A 25695-nucleotide genomic window follows, 5' to 3' on the forward strand; every position below is an offset into this window, starting at 1 on the left:
GGAGTGAAGGAGGGCTATGAAAGGGTGTTAACAAGAGCCTTTATAAAAGCGGCAAAATAAGCAATCTAGGTAGTGATAGAATGGGATCATTCAAGAAGACAGTAATTATTATGTGTGAAGTGCAGAGAGGTTATGGCTTTCTTGGCATGTCAGGGGTGCTTTGTGAATATACATGTGGTGGTCCATGGGTTTTCTGTATACTTCCCAATAAACTTATTAGTAAACACTATATTCTTGTTAGTAAGTCTTTTTAGTATAATGTTCTAAATTTAACTAATTTTAAAACAGTTCTAAGCAAACAGAAGCTATATTTTCCCTCCAAAAAATCGTACCACAGCCATAATAGTCAATACCAGACAAGTCTATACATAGTGATATTGTTAATCATTATGGACATGATTCTTTAATTGCATATATATGGGTACAGGATCTGTGTAGATCCAGAAGCACCCCACTTAGAGTTGGGGTGCTGTCACACATTCATGGTCAACTTAACACTTACTGGGTACATCTAGATGTGCACTTTACTGTGGAGATGACTAATTAGCTCCACAGTAAAGCAGCACCACCTACACATGTGCCTGTCTTAGGACGGAGTAAACTAATTAGCTATGCTGTAGGATAGTACAGTTTGAGATAAGTACTAATCTACGGTGGAGTAATTTACACTGCTTCAGCACATGTAGATGGTGACTGGGGCTGGCAGGGGCATGGGGGTGCTACAGTGGAGGGGCTGCTTGATGGTTAGCCCTGCACTGTAGCATCCTTATGCCACAGCCAGCCCCTCCACTGCCTGATGCCATAACCCAGAGCCTGGGACTGACCCCCACAACCTCCCCCAAGCTTGCTGCCAGCCTGCGCCTGGCCTGCCTGGTTCTAACAGCTGCCATCCCAGGTGCATCTGTGAACACTGCACCCAAGAACTGCTGACTCTGGCATGAACTGCACTGGAGTTTATTGCTCTGTATTTATTCCATGTGTGGATTCACCCAGTGGGTGCATCCACACATGAAGGCATATGCACTTGCAGCAGCTCAAATAGCAGTGGCGCAAATTTGTGCCAAAGATTTGTACATCAGCACACGTGCCTGAACATAAACTTTGGGGCAAATTGTGCCACTTGGGGCAAGCTGACTGCCCAGTTCCTCTCAGATCTACAGCCAGGAGTAGCTGAAGGCTGGGGCCAGCACCTGTGCTGGCTCTGGCAATATAAAAAACTGCACTGGTGACCAACTCAGGGCTACTTGCTCTCAGGAGTTTCTGAGGCCCAGCCAGTTGGTATCTGGGGAGACTAGTCCCTGTATCAGCTGGACTGCTGCAGAAGCCCTGACCTAGAGTGGCCCCTGCACCCTATACCCACTGCAGTAATCTGACAGCAGGGGCTGCTGCCTGGCTGTGACCTGCTGCCACCTGTGATAGCATTTGTCCCATTGGACCTGAAGCCCCATTTCTGTATGCTTGCCAGACCTGGACCACACAGATGCCTCGGCTGTGGCCTGAGCACTGCAGCAGAGCTGTCTGCACCTCTAAGCCAGCTGCCAGTGGGTGGGCGGTGGCTGCAGAGTTAGCCTTTATGTGGGACTGCTGCCATTTGTGCCCCCACCCTACCATTTGGGCAGCGATTGCCTGGAAGATATGCTTATTGTGGTGGCCCGCTTTGAACTGTCAAAGCATGTCCTCCTGGACCCAAATGGCCAGGAGGTCAGCCACTACATTTACCCTCCAGTTGGGCCCCCGGTGCCAGCACTGAGCAGGATCCTCTGCCTGGGTACCGCCAGTTGCCTCAGCAGCAGGAATCCTGGTGTTCTTCATTTAAAATTGCAAATTCCCTGATAAAAAATCCCAAATTCACCCTTTAAAATACACCAAAGTCTGTGTTCTTCTATGATTAAAATGAAATACCATGAGAGAGAGAGAAATCAGTTGGGAAATATTTTATTGATCTATTTACAATTTTAAAGCCATTTGGAAGCCTACCAGTGCCTCTATCATCATAAAATAAATACCAAAAAGCTATATGCTTTGGTGTTCGGTTTTGGTTTTCTTATCATGGAAAAATAAGAGCTTCCCCTGACCCCTTCACTAACGAGGATATGGGGACAGCTGCCCATGCAGTCACAGCTCCCACCACTAGGTCCCAGCCTGTCTACCAGTTGGGTATGCCGTATGTAAGATATGGTGGTGGGGGGGGATGTGGGGTTTTCAGGAGGGGTGTGGGTGTGTGTGGGGGTGGGTCTAGGGGAATGTGGGGTTTGGGGTGTGTGGGGATGGGGGTGAGGGGTTTGTGGGTGGGTGGGTGGGTAAGTAGGTGGTTGGTTGGGTGTGGGGGGTGTGGGTAGGTATATGGGGTTTGTGGAGGGGTTTGTGGGTGTGGGGTTTGTGAGGGGGCTTGAGAGGAGAGGCACCATCCACCCACCCCGCTATCCACTGCCTGCAATGCACAGGCCCTGGCACTGGCATCAGCAGCCACCTGGGCCATCAGGGCCATGGCCCACTGCAGGCATCACCCTGTGGTGGAGCAGTGCCATGTGACCCAGAGTTTGCACATGTTGGAGGGAGCTGGCCTGCCCTGGCCTAGCCCAGCCTGCCCTCTTAGTGTGTATGGGCCCCATAGTGCTGCATTGCTACGGGGCTGTGTCTGCAGTAAGCCATGGCCCCATTGGTCCCACTGGGTGTTACTACCAGTGCTGGGGGCTGTGTGCTGCAGAGGGTAAGTGGGGGGGGGGGCAGGCATTTGGCAGCCTGTGTGGAGGGGTAGGTATGTGGCAGCCACAAACACCACACCCATACACCCACCTGCACACCCCACACCTCCCACATCCCCCCCCACACCCACCCACAAACCCCACAGCCCCTCCACCCCCAGGTCCCTACTTACTGGGGACAGAGCCTGGGTCCTATCCACAGCTGCATCCTTGCCCCACTCCTATTTTCCCTAGCACACTGAGGCAGCATGCTGGAGGAGCAGTGACACACGGCAGCCATAGATATGCTCTGGCGGGTGCTAGAGCATTTCTACGGTGGACCCAGCCTCCAGTTTCTTCAGGACATGCTCCAGGAGTGTGGCCTGCACCACTTTTTGTCTGCATGGGTTTTTTTATACTGGGATTTCCTGGTATCAGATTTAGAGTCTGTGGCACAAATATGTAGTGTGGGGAACATTTTTTTGTTCCCAGTGTGCCTCTTGTGGCATCTCAGATTGCTTTGAGATGCTGCAACAGGCACATGCTTGCTCATCTGGATGCACCCACTAAGTACAGTTAAAAGGAAAGGAGACACACATTCAAGCAGTTTACATGTGTTAAGTACCATTGCAGAGTTGGTGTAGTTGTTCCCTTTCAGGACAGAGTTATCTCCTAAGACCTACTAACTTTAATAGGTCACTACTTTCCAATGATTTACAACTTTTGCAAGTGAATGTGTGCCACCACATTGACACTTATTAACTTCAAAACATCACAACATTCCATTGATTTGTGGCAAGTGAATGTGTGACCGGGCTTTTAGTTGGAATTTTTCCATCAGAATTATTTTCCCATTGAAGATGGTTTCTTCCACTAACCTAGCATTTTCTACACAAAAATGACAAGATGTTTCCAAGGAGGCATTAGGAAGTGAAAAAGTTCTATTTTGAGTCTCCTGAATTAATTTTTTTCCCAGAAATCCCTTCATGTGAAAACAATTTGCATTTTTTTTTCATTCCAACTTGGGATAAAAATATCTTCAAAAAGGTGACATTTTTTGCAGGAAGAGACTTCCATGTTCTTGGCCTATTTTATTAGGATGCAAACATAAAACTTAACAAACATAGTTAATTCATAATACTTGGTATTGAAGTTTATTACCTTGGGAATGCTAAGCATCAGTCTACAATTAACAAGCAGTTATGGAAGAGTGTTTGGAGTGTGAAAAGTCCTTTTTGGTGCCAGAAGAGGAAGACTGATTTGTTAGTTATATTACTGGTAGATTTTATCAGATTATGAGAGCTGCAGATAAAATTATGGTGAGTGTAACTTTTTTGATACCTATGGTATTGGTTTTCTTTCTCCTCTATTGCTGCTTGTGCTTCTCATTTCTAGGTGGCATGTACCAGGTCCATGGGCTGTTATTCACTCAAAGAATTCATTTATTTTCAGTACTGAGGAGAGTGGAGACTTTGGATCAATTAGAGGTGCTTCAGTTCTTTTCTTGGATTCCCCAGAACAAGAAAGGTTGAAAAAGCTTTCCAGTTTATCAATGAAAATGTTGTTCTTTGTGACATCAGTAGTGGCCCATGTCAAATCAGAAAAAAGTAAAAGGCTATTTAGAAAACTGTGGGGGGCAGAATCTTGCACAAGTTTGGACTGGCAATTTTTAAATCTGATCCCCCATACAGAATGTGAAACATGTTTCTAGAAATGCTCAACAGAACGAAGGCAGCTAACTTGTTATAGTCTCAGCTGGAAAGTTGGAATTGTCATTACTTAAGAAGTGCTTTTTGTATTGTACAGGCTGCTAGTCAGAGCCTAAGTATTCAATTGTTGGTGTCAAAGGAGAAAAAAGTTTTAGTTACAGTCACATTTTTCCCTTCATCTTAAGCAGAATACTGGAAAAAGGCCCAAATTTTCTTTTAAGTGCTCAGTTCAAGTGAGCGGCCTGTGTGGAAAGAGGCTTGGATTTTTTTGCTACCAGCACAACTATGCAGGGTTTGAGAAACATTCCTGGCACTCTGACCATGACACCACTGCTGTAAGCACCAGTGGCAGGTGTACCACACCTGCATTCTCCCCAAGTACCGCTCTGATCTCTTTCTTCTGCCAGATCTGCTGCTTTGTTTTCTGCTTCCTGCTGTAGCTTCAGCTGTGCTGTCTGTCCCCTCTCCTGTGTACCATATATAGAAGCAGCCTACAACACTTCTGGCATGTGTGCTGCAGGTAGGCTACCCCTGTGTAAGCCTCTGGCTATTTGGGGTTCAGAGTATTCAACTCCTCTTCAGCTATGAGAGTCAAGTAAGTTGCCTCTGGAGTTAAGGAAGATGGAGTGAAACTCTTGGGATTTCATCAAGTCTATGGAGAAAATATCTGGATAATAAAAAAACACCATTTATGCTCATGCACGCATCCCCTCCCCAATCACAAACACAAACCAGGCAGTAAGTGGCACATTTAAGATGGCCTAGACTTTATGCACATTCTGGATCTTGGTACTTGAGGTATTTCTCTCACTGATTCAGTGGAATTTATGCTGCAGTCACTTGAGACCACTATACATAATATTCTGTCAGCTAAAGAATATAAAAGGCTGGCTGACAAATCAAGAAAGGCACAGGTAGCCAAACGGATAGAGATTCCAGAAGTTTTTCTTGGGCCAGGTTTGGGAGGTGCTAAACCACTGTTAAGTACTACATGTTAAAATACATTTTGCGTGGGTTGGCTCTCAGATACATTATTGCCGAAATTTATTTTAAACGGTGAAGTAAAATTTCCATGCTGTTCATTCTTAAGATCTCTATGGGATTTTGAAATATAGGAATGTTTTTAAAAGCTAAAATATCTGTGAGAACTGACCACTCAGTATGCATGGCAGACACTTTTAATTTTTATAAATCATGTACATTCCCCGTCTACTTATATAACTGAGATTGGCTATTATGGTAAGATTTTCAAAAGCATTAATGGCACTTAGGTGTCTGTAATAGAGAGCCAGAGGGTTCCTGTTACTTTAAAAAGGCAGCAGGCTAAGCTGGCTGCTTGTGTGCGGGAGGTGGGGCACCAGCAGCAGGAGCACAGGGTGGCCCTTAACTATAAAGGGGAAACTGCCAAGCATGGCTGGGGAGCCACATGACAGGAAAGGGTGGGGCTACAAGGCATATAAGCCCAGGACCTGAGCCAGAGGGGGCAGCCAAACCCTGCATGCTGTAGGGAGAGGCGCCCCTAAGGAAACTGATGGCAGGAAGGAGTCCCTTGGTTACCCAAGATACCTGTGACAGTGGGCCTAGGACTGAGACAGCAGCGGGGAGGAGAGGATCCAGGCACACGTGTGTCTTGCACATACGTGTGCCCCCTTACTAACTTACTGACCCTAGGCGGAGGCGGAAGCAGCAGCAGCAGAGGAATCAGCAGCGGGGGCAGCAACAGCTGATCCCTGAAGGTAAGTGGGGTGGAGGGACCCGGCCCAGCTGAGCTGGATCCGGAGGGGAAGCCCCCCTGGTCCCTTATAGCTGAGCTGGTAGGGAGCCACACTCCTGAGCTGCGAGGCGTGAACAGAGCGCGCAAACAGGGGCGCTGTGTAAGAGCACGCCGGCATTTGCACAGACGTTTGCGCTAGCGGGCAGGCAGGAAGGGCCAGGAGGAGGGAGACTCCTGCAAGGTTAGGGCATAGACACCACACAGAACTAACAAACAGCAGCTTCTACAATGGTGTCGATGCGGAGTGCTGCTAGGGCCTCTGACCAGGGGGCCATGCCTACCTGGGGCTGGTCTGAGGCCTCCACCCAGACTGAGCCCATGGGAGGGCTGGTGTCCCCTTGCCTCCTGGCCTGTGGGGGATCCCCAGCAGGGCCGGGGGGGCAGAGATTGGGGGCCCCCCACACCTGTCCGGCAGGTGCCCGTCTTAGGGCTCTGGAGGCGCAGGTGAGGGAGCTCTGGTAGGAGGTTAGCAGGCTGAGGGGGATCAGGGAGGCGGAGGATGAAATTGACAGTTATTTCCTTTCCCTACAGGACCAGGCACCCAAGGAAGAAGCACCCCAGGAGGTGCCCTCCACAGCAGAGTGGCAGACGGTCACATCCAGGACCAGGGCTGCTCGTAGCATACCAGTACCAGTTCCTCCAGTCCAACTGGAGAACAGGTATGAGGCCCTGGCGACGCTGCAGGAGATGGAAGGAGAGGAGGAAACCTCTGGGCAGGAAGCAATGCCACATTCTCCACACTCCAAACAGATCAAGGGAACCAAGCAGACCCAGAGGAGGTGGCGTCGAGTGATCGTCATAGGCGACCCCATCCTGAGAGGTACGGAAGGACCCATTTGTCACCAGGACCCCTCAACACGAAAGGTCTACTGCCTGCCCAGAGCAAAGATTCGGGATGTGACGGGAATGATCCAGGCCATGATTCAGCCCACCGATTACTACCTCATGGTCCTAGTCCATGTGGGTACTCATGATGCGGCCAGGAGAAGCCCCGATCATGTGATGATGGACTACCATGCTCTGGGCGGCGTACTGAGGGAAATAGGTGCACAGGTGGTATTCTCTTCTGTCCTACCAGTGAGTGGACATGGCAGATGACACGAGAACTACATTAGAGAGACCAACTGGTGGCTTTGGCAATGGTGTCTCAAGGCAGGCTTCGGCTTCCTTGACAATGACCCGCACATCACGACGAGAGACACGCTCAGTTGGGATGGGCTTCACCTGTCCCCCAAAGGTAAGCATGTGTTCTCTTCTAGGTTGGCAGATCTCCTCCAGCTGGATTTAAACTAGGCTCATCAGGGGGAGGGGAAGATGAGGGCGGGGGAAGCCATGGACCACCAAACCATGTGGCACTCACAAGGACAGTCCAGCCTGAAGAAGGAGAACATCGGGAACCTGCAATCCATGGGGCGGCCAGCAGTACAGCACAGGTAAGCAATAAGCAGGTAATCAATAAGGGGCCCTTTGGGCATCAGAGCCGGGGGGCAACAAAGGCACCAGTCACAGGGCTCAAGTGCCTATACACTAATGCTAGGAGCATGGGGAGCAAGCAGGATGAACTAGCACTCCTGCTTGCAGAAAACACCTATGACTTAGTGGGGCTAACAGAAACCTGGTGGGATTCTTCCCATGACTGGGCGGTACACATTGAGGGTTATAAGCTGTACAGAAAGGACAGGGTGGGGAAGAGAGGGGGAGGGGTTGTGCTCTATGTCAATGAGCGATATACATCGACCTTTATCAAAATGGAATCAGAGGAGGAGAAAGTAGAAGGATTGTGGGTTAGGTTACATGGAGCTCAAGGAGAAAGGGATTTGGTGGTGGGGGTCTGCTACAGACCCCCACACCAGGGGAAGAACTAGATTTGGGACTCCTGAGGCAGGTCTCAGAGACCATAAAAACTAGGGAGGCGGTAGTCGTGGGGGACCTAAACTACCCAGACATCTGCTGGGAGACGCAGACAGCAAAGTCCCACCGTTCACGTAGGTTCCTATCCTGTGTACAGGACCTCCACCTGACGCAGGAGGTACATGGTCCCACTAGGGGGAGTGCCTTGCTGGACCTGGTGTTGGCAATGGGGGATGACATGGTAGGGGACCTACAGATCGGTGGTCACCTCGTGGACAGTGATCACCAAATAATAGAATTCATCTTAAGACATCTAGTGGGTAAGGTAACTAGTAGGGTGAAAGTGCTAGACTTTAGGAAAGCTGATTTCAATGAACTCAGGCGTTTAGTCAAGGACACACTGCAGAGTAAGAGTTTTGAAGAGATAGGAGTCCAGGAAGGGTGGCTGTGCCTTAAGGAATGATCATTCGGGCACAGAGGGAGACGATCCTGATGTGGGGAAAAAGGGGCAAAGGGGCCAAGAGGCTTCCTTGGCTGACCAGAGAAATCCAGAGCAGCCTACGGGCAAAAAGGGGGGCATATAAAAAGTGGAAACGGGGAGTGATTACTAAAGAGGAATATACCTCCTCTGCTCGCACTTGTAGGGAGGCAGTTAGACAGGCCAAAGCTACCATGGAGCTGAGGATGGCATCCCAAGTTAAGGATAACAAAAAAATGTTTTTTAGATATATAGGGAGTAAAAGGAAGGCCCAGGGTGGAATAGGACCCCTACTAAATGGGCATAAGAAATTGGTGATGGACAGGGGGGACAAGGCTGAACTCCTCGATGGGTTATTTGCCTCAGTGTTCCTAAGTGAGGGGCAGGACAAGGCTCTTACTGGGATAGTAGAGAGGCAGCAGCAAGGCGCCAGACTACCAAGCGTAGACCCTGAGATGGTACAGAGGCACTTGGAGAAACTGGATGCATTTAAGTTGGCAGGCCCGGATCAGCTCCATCCGAGGGTACTGAAGGCACTGGCTGACGTCATTGCAGAGCCACTGGTAGGAATATTTGAACACTCATGGCGCACGGGCCAGGTCCCAGAGAACTGGAAAAGGGCCAATGTGGTCCCCATTTTCAAGAAGGGGAGGAAGGAGGACCCGGGCAACTATAGGCCAGTCAGTCTCACCTCCATCCTTGGCAAAGTCTTTGAAAAAATTATCAAGGCTCATATTTGCGAGAGTCCGGCAGGAAAAATTATGCTGAGGGGAAATCAGCACAGGTTCGTAGCAGGTAGATCATGCCTATGAGGCGAGACTAGGGCACCTGGATCTCTTCAGCCTCTGCAAAAGGAGGTTGAGAGGCGAACTTGTGGCTGCCTATAAGTTCATCATGGGGTTACAGAAGGGAATTGGTGACGTTTTACTCACCAAGGCGCCCCTGGGAGTTACAAGTAATAAGGGCTATAAGCTAGCAGAGAGCAGATTTAGACTGGATGTTAGGAGGAACTTCTTCACAGTTAGAGTGGCCAAAATCTGGAATGGGCTCCCAAGGGAGGTGGTGCTCTCCCCTACCCTGGGGGTCTTGAAAAGGAAGTTAGATAGGCATCTAGCTGGGGTCATCTAGACCCAGCACTCTTTCCTGCTTATGCAGGGGGTCGGACTCGATGATCTATTGAGGTCCCTTCCGACCCTAACATCTATGAATCTATGAAAGTATAGCTTGGGTAGGGTATTGACCCAGAGTGGGGAAGGATTTTGTAGAAGCCATCTGCTGATATTTGTTATGCTTATGCAAATGTTTGTTTAGACCTGGAGGACAGGATTGTGGCTGTGGAGGAGACGAGGAGGACACTGGTGGTGCCTGGTAGGGCACTCGGCATTAGTCAGCTCAGTCTAGGGTCTGGAACCAGAGGGCCGAGGGCAGAGACAGTGAGGGTGGCCTGGTCTGGGTAAATGACCCTGAGGACTGGGGTCAGGGGCCCAGAGTGCGAGGCAAGGGCTGGGATCCAGAAGCAGAGGTCCAGGACAGTGGAACTTGGGGCCAGGGTCTGGTCCTGCTACAGTGTCCCGTTTTGGTATCAGAAGGAGCTAAAGATATTAATGTAATTTATGTTTTTGAATGCCTACTTCTTTAGTGCAAAAATGTCAGTGCTGAAATTGCCAGGGTCTTAAAGTTTATTATACAGACTGGAGTCATTGAAAAGTATTTGTTCCTTAGCAAACTTAATGAGCCATGATGTGCCTAGTCAATGATTTTGCACTGAATGGCTGTGAAAGCCAGGATTTTTTTTCAGTATCATAGTGAAACCTGTTGAAATTCAGTAGTTATGTTTTGAGGCTTTGGGCTTCCTTTAATTCTGAAGTGAAAAGTAAAACCCAGGTTGAGAGGACAGAGAAAAATATCCCCCCAAAGTAAAAATACAGGGCTGTCTACTTTCTAGTAAATAGTGGAGAGAAGGTAGGGCCTGCTGATACCTAGCTGGACACACACAAGCAATGCTGACATAGTTGGCAGTCACCTTTGCTTGTAACCCCCAGAGACTCTCTGTACTTGTGCTGCTCCAAAGGTTGTAGTTCCTCACTCAGAACAAGAGGATTGCACTTCAGGAGATAATGCTGATTTTGGCTTTCTCTTAGCATTTGGCGGGATTAGTTATGAAATCAGAATTTCCTTTGGAAGTGTATTTGACCATTTAAACTCAACCAATTCCTTTTTATAAGCATTTGTGCTAATAAAAGTTCCAGTGTTTGAACTAAGTAAATATAGATGATTGTGAATCTGGATCAGCTGATGCCAACTTTTTTGAATAAATATTTGCATCTAGATTTTTCACTACTGTAACAGCTCTACTAGTGACACAAAGGAAAGGAAAAAGCGGCATATCAGACCGATTTTTGGAAGAGAAAACCTGTGTTCCTGTCAAATTTACAAGGAAACTAATAATGTTTACTCATTTCCCAATCCTACCAAGAGCTGTATAATATTAAATAGGATTTGAATTGACAAATGAGATTTAAAAAGATCTTCTTTTTCCAAATTATTTCATAAGCATAGAACACTATAAATGGAAAAAATCTAGTGTTAGTAATCCAGTTAAAAGCACAGTATGTTTGTTCAGTGTACCAAAAGCACCTACAAACACATACTGAAATATTGCTGGTTGATTTGTTTCTTAATGTGCATATATTTCTTGCACCACTTGTAAAATAAATAAATAAAAAGAAAAAATAAAACTTTTCCTTAACAATGCAAATCAAATTCACCTTGTTGTTTAGATTTCTTGTTGCAAATATCTTCCTAGTTAGTGTATAATTTATAATAGCCAGTAGAAGAAACTGCAATATATCAGAACTTAATGTGTACTGAAATACTTTTCATTCCTGCAACTTTTCCCATCAGTACCATTCTTTGAAAACTGATTAGTATAGAAAGATACAGGCTGAGATGATTGTAACAATTTCCATGAGGTGAAAAAATCTTGCTGGACTATGTCAACTCAGTTAATAATAAACATTAAATGGTAGAAGAAATTTAAATTTACAAACCATCTCCTCATGCTGCCATGAATTACATTAGAGAATGGATGCCAAGGGAAGTTGCTTAGATTCCAAATGCACGTGCATATAAATGTGGGGTTGGACTAGTTCCACCAGGGCTTTGATTACAATATTTTCTCTCATTCTTGCAGCTTTACAAAACTCTCTTCTGTTACATGTAAGATATAGACTTTTTTATAGATTTTTTTTTTTTTTTTTTTTACAGGAAGTTCCTTCAGATTTTGATTTTGGGACTATATCAGCTAAAACACTGGATGTACAAGTCCTGCCTGAGTTCTTGGCTTTCTTGTGTCAGTTCTTCTGCCATTAAGGTGCTCAGGTAACTTTGCTGGTCACATTAAGAATGATCAAAACTAGCAAATATGAGTGAAATAATGACAAATAAAATGTTAATTAACTTTTAAAAATGTTAATAGAATAACAGTAGTTACTAAAAGCATATATACAGCAAGGAAAAGATTTCATGTCCGAGGGTTGAGACCAAGAAAGCATGGAATTAAAAAAAAGAAAAAAAATATTAGTGAAAGAGATATATATGTTTCATTTTGAAAAATATCCAACTCTCTTAAGAAAGAAAATTAAATTGCACTTAACTGGAAAACAGATAACAGTATTAACTACACTGTAATGTTTAAATGACAAAGAAAAACAAATGTACATATCTATAGCCATAATTAAAATAGCAGTATATTTACAAAGCACTAGTGTGACTTGCATGTCTACAGTACAGTAATTGACCTAATTTATCACTTGTTCTGACTTGACATTATGGTTATTGTGAGCTGCCAGAGGAGCAAAAGTATTCAGCACTCCAGAGTGCAGATTGTTGACCAGGTTGGCTCATACTCTCCTACTGACAGCTCTGGTTTTCTTTTATGTGCCTCTTCTTTTCAGACTAGAGCTGCAACTGTGTGCTAGGAGGTGCTTTAATGATCATTTTTTTCATCTCTCAGGCACCACTGCAGTATCATTGTAGTATCATTGCCTCTGGGCCCTGAGGGACTCCACTGCCCACATCTTTCCAGGTTGACACCAACCCATCCACTACCACCCTCTGAGTGTGTCCCTTAAGCCAATTTGCTACCCATTCTACCATGTAATCATCCAAGGCAAATCCCCTCAGTTTATTTATAAGGATGGTATGGGATACCTTGTTAAAGGCCTCCTTGAAATCCAGATAGATAACATCCATCTCTACTCCTGCATCTAAACATTTGGTGGCCTTGTTGTAAAAGGAAACTAGGTTAGTCAGGCAGGACCTGCCTGCTAAAAACCCATGTTGGTTACCCCTCCACATCACATTAGCCAGAAGGCTCCCACAGATGTGCTCCTTGATATTTGTTTCTAGGATTTTCCCCAGGATAGAGATAAGGCTGACTGGTCTATAGTTCCCTGGGTTCTCCTTCCTCCCCTTCTTAAAGATTGGGATGACATTAGCCCTCTTCCAATCCTCCACAACCTGACCTGAGCACCATGAGCACTCATATATCCTTGCCAGTGGATCAGCTATCACCCCTGATAATTCCTTCATTACCTGTGGGTGAAGTCCCTCCAACCCTGGTGATTTGAATACGTCCAGTCCCTCCAAGTATCTTTTTACCATGTCGGCACTGACCATTGGTGGGCTGATGTTCCCTTTGTTGGTGTCCATGTTGTATGTTGAGGGTTCGTCTAGATTCCCATTTAAGTAGACAGAGGCAAAAAACTCATTGAAGAGCTCAACCTTGTCCCTGCTATCCATCACTTAAGCCCCCCTGCCCATCCTGTATGGGTCCTATGCTACCCAGCACCCTCTTTTTGCTCCCAACATACCTAAAGAAGGACTTTTTATTGTCCTTAATCCCTGACACTAGCCTGAGTTCTAGACTTGCCTCAGTCTGAAAAAGAGAAGGCTGAGGGGGATATGATAGAGGTCTATAAAATTATGAAGAGTTTGGACCAATTTATACACTACTATGGGTAACTTTTGGGCAGATCAGCCAGGTGTATTTGGTTTGTTGTTACTGACCAAGATCTCACCAAGAAACCTGACCACTTTTACTTTTGCTACTGGCTTTGGCTAAGGACCCTGTTCAGGGCCCTTGCCTCTGCTGCAGCAGAGGTAGTAGATAACCTGATGTGGCCACCCAGGGCTTGTAAGACATTCAAAATAAACAAAGTTAAACAAATAAACTGCCACTTAGCTCCTTGCTGGGTTCCTACCTCCACCTTGCTAGGCTTTTCCCAGGCTTCATTTTCTGGTCTTATCTTTCAGAGGCTTTGAAGGGAGGCAGGGCTTGTGCAAACAAACAAACAAAAGAGAAGCCTTGCCTTTGGCAGCCTTGCTTTCAGTATCTTTTATTCTCCCCTTCTGCTGGTCCATGCGGCTGGCTCTTCCTCTTTCACGACACTTGGGCTAGCTCCCTTGCTGGTCGCCTTGCTGCATCCCTGGACCTTCAGTGAGTCCTTCCATGTCTGGGGTGGGAGTGGGGAAGTGTTCCTAGGGAGTGGGGCTGTTCAGGCTTCCCTGCACCCATAGTAACAGGGCTCAGCCCTGTTACACAAGTGAATAAAGAACTGTTATTCACCAAGTCCCAGAATACTAGAACTAGGAGGCACCTACTGAAGTGAGTAGGAGATGGGCCTAAAACTAACAAGAGAAGTACCTTTTTTCTGCAATATGTAGTTAACCTGTGGAACTCATTGCCACAGGTGGTGGTAGAGACAGATAGCATAGCCAGGTTCAAAAAAAGACTACAAAAATTCATGGATAATGGATCCGTTAATAGTGTTGAACAGAATGGTTGGTGATGTTTCTTCTTGCATCTCTAAACCAGTAGTGGTAGATGGTAATGAAAAGGGGATAGATCACTCTAGATATACCCAATTCAGTGATTTCCCTCTAACTCATCCACCTGTACCACTGTTGGAGACAAGATACTGGGCTATATGAACCATTGTTCTGACCCGGTCTGGTAGTTCTTGTGTTCTTATCTCTGACTTTTGCATCATTCTGGTCTTTACTACCTGCAGTCTCCCATGGGATAAAACTATCTAGATGGTTCATAGATTTATAGACATGAGGGGCTGTAAGGGACCTCATGAGATCATCGAGTCCAGCCCCCCTGCCTTAGGCAGGAAGTCTGCAGGGGTCAAATGATCCCAGCAAGATAATCATCCAAATGCTTTTTGGAAAAGTCCAGAGTAAGTGCTTGCACCACCTCTCGGGGGAGTCTCTTACAGACCCTGGACAGATGAAGCCATGTTGTGTGTTTTCAAGCTACAATGTACAAGAAAGGCCACAGTAGTCATTCCTGTAGATATTTTTGGGCAAATGTTTACCTGAAACTTGGGGCAATTGATTCAATAGCTTGGGAGATATTTTCTGGTTCTACATTCCTAGCTTCTGCAATTGCTTGAACCAGTTCCAAAATTATTTGAAGACTGGAGCCAAGGCTTTAGCTAGCTACTGATGTTGACTGGACGAGGGAATAGAACATAGGGATGAAGGCCTAAACCACAACAAAAATAGGCAGCCCTATTTGCATCAAAGTTTGCACTGGTTTCACTTTCATCTTCATTTCAGTGAATTACAGGAATCCTTCAAAGTGGCTACTGAAGGGCTATTTCCTAAAGGTCCAGTGGAAGATTCCTTTTGAGTAGCAACAGTTTTAGGTGGCTGTTCTCTGTTCACCTTTCACCTTTCCCTTCCTCACTTACGCAGTACACCTGAGCAGGAATTAACTGTACTTCTAGGTCAGGGGTTGTCAACTGTGGGTACGCAGGGCAGGGACAGAGCAGTGTCATGCAACGTCCTGCGCTGCCATGCAGGTGCCACCCACCCAGCTGGACATGGGGAGCAGGGGAAGCTTGTATGTGGTGGCTGTCTTCACTCTTGTGTCCGGCCGTGCACCACCCTATCCCCCCTCCCCACTCAGCATCCTCATTCCACCCCCCCATGCTCTGCATCCAGCTGCCAGGAGTACACTGATCCAAAAAGATTGAAAACCCCTGCCCTATGTGAACCCTCAGGTTGGGGTAACTTAGAGCAGGAGTCTGAGCTGACTCCCTCTCAATCCCAGAACTAAGAGTGTATATGTAAAAATTGCAGAACCTGGTCTAAAATATCTTGAGTCTCCCATATCAAGTCTACTTCTAAACTTAACTGACCCTGAGGATGTAGCTCATGTGATGGTGCTTCCTTATAAAAAGACCAAAAGTTAGACAAATAATATCAGGTTTAGCTTTGCCCTGTTTTAATAAGGCAAACCATTGAGCAAGTTGTGTAAAACAATTCTTTCTTACAGGGCAAAGCTCGCGTTCTTTCTTCTTCAGCACAAAGACTAAGTAGTTATAAAAAAAATAAAACAAAAAAGTTAGAATAGCTGCTAATTAATATTTAATGACTAGGACTGGTTTGAATACACATTCCAAAGATGCCCCTGCTGGTTGTATTTATTAAGCAATAAAACACTACAGGCAGTGCATTTCTAGGTGATTGCAACACTCCTCAACTGGTGTTATGAGTTGAAGGGCTGATGGCTGAGTGACTTTAACCACCTGAGAATTGCAATAATCTGCTAGAAATGTACTACCTGCTATTAGTAAATGGAATTTATATATAAAGTAAGAAAAAAAAGGCTGGCCATCTATTTACTTGGCATTACTAACATGAGAATGATTTAACCAACAGTAAGCAAGGAATCTCTGCTTAGGCAAGAATTATATTATTATTTATAGGGCAGTAAGAGTACACTAAACCCATTTAGTCACTATATAGTATATTTAGAAATGTTATGACTTAATGTAAAGTGAAACAAGGAACATTTGGACTACATCAGATGTATTCTAAAAGAAATGAGTATTAGAGAATTGCTGATATTTATGATACCGTTAAATCTGATCATAATGTTTCCATCCACAGATGTAGGAGCAGTTTTGTTAAAAATAACTCATGTGGTCTTAGCTTATTACACAATCATACTCTGAATTCATCATTGGCAACTTTAGACATTTTAGAAACTTGCAACCCTTAGGTCACCTTGTAATTAACATGAAATATGTCAGCAGCCCAATATCTCTCTTCACAGATCAGCTTTCAAACTATCTATAAACCTGATTCATTCATTTTAATAGGTAATAGCTGAGAGAGCATACCAAAAAGTCCTTTGAAGTGATACTGTCAAGTAAAGAAGAGAAAACTGTTAATTTAGGAATGTTTGGGGTTCTGTCAGAATTTGCTACAATAAATATTCTGCCAGAGCTTAAGGAGTGATTAACTTCCAGGTGTTGCACTGAAGAAATAACTGTTGTATTAGTGTAGGAACAAAAATGACTTCCTGGCTAGACTCATATACATCTTAATATTGAAGGTGTATATCTAGGAAGAGGTACTGTATTAGGTAACAAAGCAAAGAACTGTTTTGGGAAGGATGATACATATATAGGGAGTCAAAAGAAAAGCTTACAGGCAACAGGGAGCCAGATGAAAAATATGGCCTAACTGAGGATTTAAGATTTTGATACTTCATCCTAGCTGCTAACACCAAGTATTTGTTTATCCATCTAAGTTGATGATTACCATCAACTCCAGTATGGGAAAGTATGTGGTAATCAACTGCCTTATTTTAGCAGAGTATTTTCTTTTTTTTTCCTCACTGGACTTCTTGGTGTGTTTTAAAACAAATATGCATGCTTGTATATGTTTACATTAGAGAAGACTGCAATAATAGCAGATTATTGCAAACATATGCACTTTGCTCTTTGAAGAAGTGCAGAAGGTAGAGACATTTGCAATAGTCTTTAATTTATTAAGGAGTCCATTCCAGTTTTGGACCAGGCTCCTGTCTTCTGCACAGATGATCTTCTTCCCTACTGTGGAATGTTCTTCTGTGCCCGAAATAAGTAGTTGTCATCTGTGGTTTGTGACAGGAATGAAGCAATGGAAAAAAGCCCAGTGACCTACCAGAAAGATGAGCTCCGGGGTTAAGTGTCATCTCCCCTTGATAAGATTTTATTCCCTGATTACAATTTAAGTCCAATTTCAGTATTTCACTTTATTGGGAGTAAAAGAAGTAACAGTGGACATGTCTACATGAGACACTGACTGTGCAGTTGTTACTGTTCAGTCATTTAGTACTTGCATACACAAGTACTAAATGACTGCACAGGAACTGTTATTACTGCGCAGTAGCATCCCCACACAGCTTCTTAGCGACTCTGACTGTGCAATAGCTCGTTACTACCGCTCAGTAGCATCGCATTACACTTTGTGCCACATGATGTTACTGTACGGTAGTATTGAGCTACTGCGCAGTCAGCGTCTCATGTAGATGCGGCCAGTAAAAAAGATACAGATGGATAAACCAGGCAGTAACTTCTGCACCTTCTGTCAGTCTCCTGTTCCTCTTGTTTGCTTACAGACATTGACCTCTACCCAGTTCTTAATGTTTGCCTATTGTGCAAATTATTTTTGTTAGTTCAGCATGTCTCTAACAATCAGTGTCTGCTGTAATTCAGTTTTCACATTCATTGATTGTCCCAAATATGATTTTGCTACAGCAATGATTCCCAGTCATAACTACAAAAATGACAAGCAGTACTTTTTGTAATCTCCATATTTGACGCATGAAAGAAGACTAAATTCCTGTTTGAATAAACAACATAATAAGGTTATTGAGACTAGAGACCATTACTATATAAAATTATGTCTAAGTGGCAGATATAATTAACATTGGATTGTAATTACACTAATTACAAGTCACATTAAGATACTCCAGTAATGACAAAGTGAGCACCCTATAATTGAATGGAATAAGTAGGGAAACATGCTGCTCACACTAATTACCTAAATGAGCTAATACGTCTTCAGAGTGACAGTCATGCTCAATGTTATTACATAGGCAAGACAGTTTTGTAAGTTAAAAAAAAATCTAATTTCCTTCCTTCCTTCTCATCAGGACCTATTTCAAGTCATCAGCAGCTTTAGAATTTGTCTCTTGAGCCAAAAAGAGTGATCCTGCAGTTAAGGCTTTATCTAATTTTGTTTAGTAAAACACAATCTTTATGTTACACTGTGATTTTGAAATATTCCTGCTGCTTTGAAAGTAAAATCTGGGTTGTTTTGTGCTTACTGGTAGCATCCCTTGACAAGCCAACCCACAGTAATTCTTTCACTTATTTGAATTTGAAACAAAAAAACTGTGTAACTTAAGCTCAGCATGCTCTGCAGCATAAACTGTACTTATTCTGTTGGTTCTACAGTAACAAATGTGGCTTACAACAGTCTGGCTCCAGTTGTGCCCTTGAGAGTGGTAAAAATTTGAATTATTCAAGGCAATTAGTAGGGGCACTGCAGTGGAACTCAAATTTCAGCTCTAGCTGCTTAGTAAGAATATAAACTAATATAAGAATATAAATTCTATGTATTGTTGAAAAAATATGCATTTCTTTTCCTTTAAACACCTCTAGCTGTCTGGAGTCTCAGCTTGGGAGGAAAAGGAAAATAAAAGATATTGTAACCATATAAAACACTTCCCTCGGGGAAAAAAAAGTGAAGCAGTTCTTGATAAAGAAAGCAAACACATTTCATCAGGTGGACTGTGCTTTACATTGACCTGAATGAAGTATATTTCTTTTCTACATGTGTGGCCTATGTTTTAGTACCCACAGCTCCAATCATGTGCTTCACACAAATCAGAAGCACATGTTTGGTACAAATAGGACAGAATCAAAACTGCCCCAATTGACAATCTCTAAACTTTAGAAAACATCTATATCTTAACTCCATTACGTGAGTAGTGGGAGTGGAGTGGTTGTTAAAGTGTTTAGGAGCTCACAGACCAGGATCCATTCTACAAGATATTATTCAAACAGAACAAACAGGCAGCTGTGGTCCCAAAGGGTTCTTAATCTAAGCATCCATCTGTTGGTTTTTGTCTTATGAAAATGGGTAAGAACAGGATAAAAATCATAAGCCAGTATTTGTGAGCATGGTGGCATGCTCATTTTGTCAACGTTTTTGTAGGCTTCATAGCAAGAGATAGTGTTAAGGAAGGATCTGGAAAAAAGGTAATGTAACTCTCTGGACACTTACAAATAGTTTCTTGCAAGCCTGTGGAGCAGCATGAAAGGAAGCGCAAAGGTGTTTGTTGGAAAATCTAGCAAGTGAGCAATGGAGATTAGCAAGCTGGGCAAAATGGAGGCAGGAACCAAGCTCTCAGAGCTGAATGAGTGATGATAGGTAGGCAGACATGTGCAGTTGACAGCTTTCAAGGTGAAGACGAGTTCATTTCACATAATAGAGATGGAAGAAACAATGGAGGGATGTAAAAAAAAAGTGACCTGTTTAAATGGATTGGCTAGAATGAAATTTGCAGCATCCCAGACATATAGTAGTGCATTTATCATGGCCAGGGAAAAGGAAGTTGCCTCTTTCTCATATTTTACTCACATGGATGAAAAGGAAAGATTATATGTCTGATATAATATGCAGAAAGAATTGGAAAGATTTAGATATATCCTGGAATGAGGACTTAGTGAGAAATCCACCTCAAAGATAGCACCAGCATGTAGCACTACAAAAAAACTGAGCACAGGGGCTGGCATATGTGGCTCCCTGGCTGGAGCACAACAAGTTGCCACACAAGCACATGCTCATACACCTGTCTTATGGATAAATTGTCATGGACTTGAGTAGAACAAATCCTGGTTCCATAGAATTCAATGGGAGAATGCTCACAGACTTCGATAGAGGCAGATGTATACCAACCAATGACCTTAATTGGGGAATTACTGAAATGCCAATCTATAGATCAAGACAGAAGTGTATAGGTTCTTCCCTATGAAATGTACAGATATTAATGTTGACAGATATTACAATCTGCCCACAATCATATCAAGATTTTTTGTTAAACATAAAAAACACACTAGAAAAATAACAGTCATAATCATGATCTGAATTTGTCTGCAGTTATATGGATTTATTATTTTGCTCTGAAAATAGTCTTTAACTTCCAGGGATCACAGTCTTGACATGGCTTGTGTACTACCAATGATCCTGAGGCTTGCTGTCTGGAATTGTGTACTCCTGGTGCAGTCACCCATGGTGGCAACATTGGGAGCAAGGTTTCCAGATTAATCCAAAAATACAAATAAGTCCTCAGTGGTAGAGCAGGTGGATGAAGAAAGAATACTTCAGAATGACTGCAAAGGTGGATGAAGGTTGCAGTAGAATTGAAAACCCTAAGTTTTCCTTGTCATTGGTTTAAGTTTTCCTTCCTGTGAACTATGGTGTTTGGGTGCTCATGCACAATGGCACTTCCACGTTAAAAGAAGACACGTGGAGGGATATTTCTTCAATAACAAGTCCTACAGTGATGGTCAAGTGGCAATGAGGGCAGGTGCTTGTAATTTCTAGAAGCTCTGAGTCATGAACTTGCATGGAAACGATGATTGTGTGATAATCATTTTGTACTTAGAACGGAGACAAGTGTGAAGTTCAGCAGATCAATCATGACAGTGCAGGCCTATTTAGAATCCTCTTTGCTCACCCCATATGTGTAGGGAGCTAAAAAAAGTGTCCTAAACCATAGTCTGTCTCATTTCATTTGATTGAAAACCATTGTGATCACTTTATCTGTGGTCCAAATCAAGTAATGAAGTTTCAACCTGGAATGTTCTCACCTTGATGGAAACCCTAATGGGGAACAAGCAGAGCAAAGTTAGCACTCATGGCCAGAGACTTTGAATGACTTAATATTGACATTGCTGCACTTAATGAGATCAGGAGTGCAGATGAAGGGCAGCTCACAGAGCATGGTGGTAATTATACCTTTTTTAAAAGGAAAAGCTGAAAAGGACAGATGCATCCATGGTATTGTTTGTTTTTTTTATCAGGACCAAGATTGGTACTCAGATACTGAATGTCCAGTTGGCTTCAATGAGCATCAGGGCTCTTCATCTTCAAAAGACCAACAGGCAACATGATACAGTCATCAGTGTGTATGTCTAACCTTTGATGCAGGTGACAAAACAAAAGAAAATTCTATTGTAAATCTGACCAAGTCCCCAAGGAAGATAAGATAACTCTTCTCAATGATGTCAGTGCTAGAGTGGGAAGGGTCTCCAAGCTATGGAGAGGAATGATGGATGGTGCATTCCATCATATCCATCCATATTGCCCCAAAATAATATAAGCAAACAAAGCAACTAAGGAAGAGGCCTGATATCAAGTACTTCAAATATCCTGCTAAAAGTGATCATCTCCAAGAGTGCCTCAATGAAAAACTCTGATCTCCATGATGATCCTGACACCATTTATCACTGGAACAGCCTCAAGAAAGTCATCCATTAGGTATGTGAAAAATCTCTAGGCTTCTCCACAAAGAAACATCAGGAATGGTTTGATGAGAATGATAGAGGAATTCAAGCATTCACTGACAGAAAAAGAGCCTTCAAAGCTTGGCAAAATGACATCAGATCCAAACAGGAGATAGACATTTGTTATCATATTAAAGCTGAGATCCAGAAGAAAATTTGAAAATGAAAGAAAACGTGGTGGGAGGACAAAGCAAAAGTGATTTGAAAGTTTTCTGACAACCATGATGTTTATACTTTCCTCAGTGCAACCAATATTGCAAGACAAAATCATCAAAGTCATTCTGCAACATCCCATTAAGGACTACTTTGAAGATCCATCAACTTATAAAGAGGCCTTGAAAGCCATTAAGCAGATGAAGAACAACAAAGCATGTGATCTTGATGGAATACGAGCTGAAATTTATAAGCAAGGTGGAAAAAAGCTCTCACAAAATATACATTATTATTATGAAAGTCTGGAAACATGAACAGATTTACAGTGATGCCAGAATCATTATCCTATTCAAGATAGATCAGACTAAAGCAATTAAGGTATTGCGCTCCTATCCAGAGCTGGGAAGATCCTTGTCTGCATTCTCCACAATAGACTCAGTTTCCTCACTGAGAAGATTTCACCCAAGTCCCAAGGTGGTTTGGACCACTCAGAGGTACAGTAGATATGATCTTTGTTGCTAGACAGCTGCAGAAGAAATGTCACAAGCAACACAGAGATCTTCACAGGGTCTTCACTGAACAAACTAAGCCCTTTGATTCAATCAACAGGGCTTCCCAAATTGGTATCTCAAATGACCACCAGGCACCCATAGTTACTGCCTTATGGACTAGTTGCATAGCTCTCTTCTTACCCTATACCATGCCCCATGTCTTGCAGATGGCATCCTCATTGATGTTCTCTTCACTTGGCCCTTCCTCTGGGGGCTCCTGGACCCTATCTGGTTCCACATTCCCCTCAATAGGTTCCTGGACCCTCACTGGTCCCACACTCTCAGCCCCTTAATCTGGGCTCTGGACCCTTCCCTGTGTCCCTAGGAACCTCCCCCTCCCCTTTGTTCCTCCCCAAACCTCCAGACTGCTTTAGGTATTACCCTCCATGTTGACCTTCTGGAGCTTTAGCCATCCTACTGAAGCAATCAATGCTTTCTCAGCAGGCTCCAACCTGTTACTGCTGGCTCCACTCAGGTCTGGGCTTATCTCCTACCTTAGCCCAGCCTTCCGGCAGGGTCAGATAACTCCATAATCAACCCTGGCCACACCTGCAGGCTGCCCCAACACTAGCCTGCCTGCTTCTTAAAGTGGCAGAAACACCAAGCCTCTTGCCACAATTTGTGCCCTGTTGCATGGAGGTGAAACTTGGACGACATATCAGAAACACCTGATAGCTCTGGAACATGACCATGGCATAAGCAGTGTCTTTGGAAAATCCTTTATATCAGTTGGGAGGACAGAAGAATGAATGTCAGTGTTCTGGCTCAAGCAAACACCACAAGCATGGAAGTCATGTTTGTGGCACCAGCTCCATTGGACAGGATGTCATAAGGATGCCTGACAACCCGCTCCCAAAACATATCCTATACTCTCAATTCACTGGTGGTCAGCACTGTAGAAGTGGGCAAAAGAAGAGATTTAAGGACACCTTAAAGACCAATCTGAAGAAATGTGACATTAACATCAATACCTGGACACTCAAGAACTGAATTGTCTGCAGTGGTGCCATGATGTAGCATTGATCATTTTACGAAAACTCACCTCATTATGGAGGTGGATACATGAGAGAGATATGTAAAGACAGCTGTGACCTAACATAACCAGGATCTACTTCTTCCACCCAGAACTGTTTGCCACACCTGCAGGTGAATGTGCAGATCTCATCAGAGTCCTTGGTGGACTATGGACTCATTGATGAGTTTCCGATTTACTGAAGAATGTCATCCTTCTGTCAACAGCCTGCTGACAACAACAACAAAAAGCAAGACACTAAAAGGAACCTTAATGACATCTGATGAGTAAAGTTGTTTTGTATTTGAAAGTATTATACATAAAAAAGATTCCTGAGAATTTGATATAATTTCTCTTATTGAATTAAAAACCATAGAGAACTGTGATTTAGACTAGCAAAATTATGTAATGAATCATTTTAATAGATTCTAGCTCTTCCTAAACAGATTACCATGAATTTGTAGTTGAATGTTTGATAAATGAAAAGAAACAAAATGTTCTACTTTTCAGCACATTTTGATCCACAGCTGGTGCACCGACTGTTGCAGAGTGTATATTAGCTTTAGCTGTGATTTTTCAAGTTAAGGTTTACTTTATTTAGCTCTATGGGTATTTAAAATTGCTTGAAGTAAATGTTTTAACTTTAGAAAATGTTGCTTAATGAGGACTTTGGCCCACCTGGAAAATATTAATATTACTCCTTGATCCTGCAGTGCAATCCTTTATAGTCATACTGTGACCTGTGCTGTAGAAGCATTGTAACCAGCCTGATGAAATGGCTTTTATCTCCATTTGGGTAGCTGTTATATTTCTGATCCTAAAGAGTGACATGAGAAAGAGGTCTGCATTTACCTGGCCTCTGCTTAGGGCCAGTGTGGCCCTTCTCTAATGCATTTCACATTGTCAAACTTTAATATGCATAACCGAATATAGGGTTATTTAGGAGACTTCCATGGTACATTTGATACACAGCATAGATCTTTACGAAAAATAAAAAAATATTGACTTAAAATTTACGTAGACATTTCAACATTGTTTAATATACTTGTAAAGCATTTACTTTGGCACTTTTATCATACATTTTAATAAAATATTTTACAGTTTGTTAATGTGAAAATAAAGGGCAAATCGTGTTCACCTCACTAAAGTAAAGGTACATAAGTACATAATTTAATAGAGGTGATTAATTTAATCTTTGTTAGGTCCCATTGATGTAATATCTAATCTCAATTCTGTAACTGACTCACTGTGTGTGTCAAAGCAAGCTCTTTACCCACTGGCAGTGCTCCCAAATATAAAATGGGATATTATTATTAATTTACCTGCTGGTTATATTCTGAGGAAAAAAACCGTTAATGTTTGCACAGCAACTTGAATTTGTACAGTGCTATGCAAATGCTAGCATATTAAAAGCATTACTATAAAGGATTTAAGCAAAAATGTTATTTGCATTATTGTAAAATAAAGAGGTCAAGGTCCTTGCCATTCTAATTGAAACACCCAAGTTAATTTAGTTGTTGTTATTTAGAACAGTTATTCCTTTGTTTGGCATAAATAGAGTTTATAGCCACTTGAGATGAATAATCATCACTAAAGCAGAGTAATTTGCTCCAGTTTGATTATGTCAGCATAAACATAGTAGTGCTTCCATTGAACACATGACTTAAGACATGGTAGTATTTCCATTGTTACCATCTTTATCAAATGCCTATAACAAAGAGGTTAAAATTGCTTTGGGATGCAATTTAGTTTATCATTGATGTGCTGTACAATTGGTTTTATATCTTTCTGCAGTTAAAGCTAAAACATAGTTTCAATTTTTAAAATTGTGATTTTACATTTATGATTGGTGGTGTGTTTTTGTTTAGAATACAGTGCAACTGTATCTTGTATGGTGGCAAAATAATGCAACATTTTTAACAGTGACTACTGCATGGGGAAGCAACTCTTCAATAGATCTTTATATTTTGACATGTATATCATATGGAATATATTAGAAATTTCCAAAATATATTTTTCTCAATACATTTCAACAGGCCAAAATAAAATTTTAAGCCTTGGA

General features: G+C 43.1%; 1 long non-coding RNA gene across 1 annotated transcript; it reads left to right on the plus strand.

Annotated features, from left to right (window-relative positions):
- The first annotated feature begins 3205 nt into the window (after positions 1-3205).
- Positions 3206-25695, plus strand: LOC109281440 (uncharacterized). Its single transcript, XR_009462121.1, has 5 exons — positions 3206-4003; positions 6699-6987; positions 7246-7600; positions 11764-11877; positions 21435-25695. It is a non-coding gene; the product is annotated as an uncharacterized LOC109281440 (long non-coding RNA).

The sequence above is a fragment of the Alligator mississippiensis genome, chromosome 4, assembly GCF_030867095.1.
Source record: "Alligator mississippiensis isolate rAllMis1 chromosome 4, rAllMis1, whole genome shotgun sequence".
In the NCBI taxonomy this organism is placed as follows: domain Eukaryota; kingdom Metazoa; phylum Chordata; order Crocodylia; family Alligatoridae; genus Alligator; species Alligator mississippiensis.